Raw genomic sequence first — 732 nt, 5'->3', positions numbered from 1 at the left:
GCCCTGGGATTTCTTTGGAAGGAATGATGCTAAAGCTGAAACTCCAGTCCTTTGGCCACCTCATGGGAAGAGCTGACTCCTTGGAAAAGACTCTGATGCTGGGAGGGACTGGGGGCAGGAGGAGAAGGGGACGACAGAGGATGAGATGGCTGGATGGCATCAGTGACTCGATGGACGTGAGTCTGAGTGAACTCCGGGAGTAGGTGATGGACAGGGAGGCCTGGCGTGCTGCGATTCATGGGGTGGCAAAGAGTTGGACACAACTGAGCGACTGAACTGATCTGAACTGAAAAATTAAAAAAAAAATTTTATCCTAACAACTGACTTACTGCTGAGAGAGAAACCAGAATATGTACTTTCTGGGTATATGTTTGAGACAAAGATTTAGGAGTATCAGAGCTCATGAACAATTTTACTAATTCTGATGACCAGTAATTATGGTTAGGATTTTCTGTTTCAGTCAAAATAGAGTAAGAAACAAATCTGGGGGGTTCCCTGGTGGGCTAGCGGTTAGGACTCTGAGCTTTCATCGCCATGGCCCAGGTTCAGTCCCTGGTGGGGGAACTAAGACCATACAAGCCTCCTGGTGTGGACAAAAAAAAAAAAAAAAAGAACCTGACCAGATGTGCGCCTCTAGCGCTCCCTCTTTTAGTGGGTTAAAGAAATCTTGGTGAAAGATGATGAACAGTATTGTCCCTTTCACTGATATAAAATAATAATTATTATCATTCA

This window comes from Bison bison, unplaced genomic scaffold, assembly GCF_000754665.1.
Source record: "Bison bison bison isolate TAMUID 2011002044 unplaced genomic scaffold, Bison_UMD1.0 scf7180017864184, whole genome shotgun sequence".
NCBI lineage: Eukaryota > Metazoa > Chordata > Mammalia > Artiodactyla > Bovidae > Bison > Bison bison.
Note: the sequence above shows the minus strand (reverse complement) of the source record.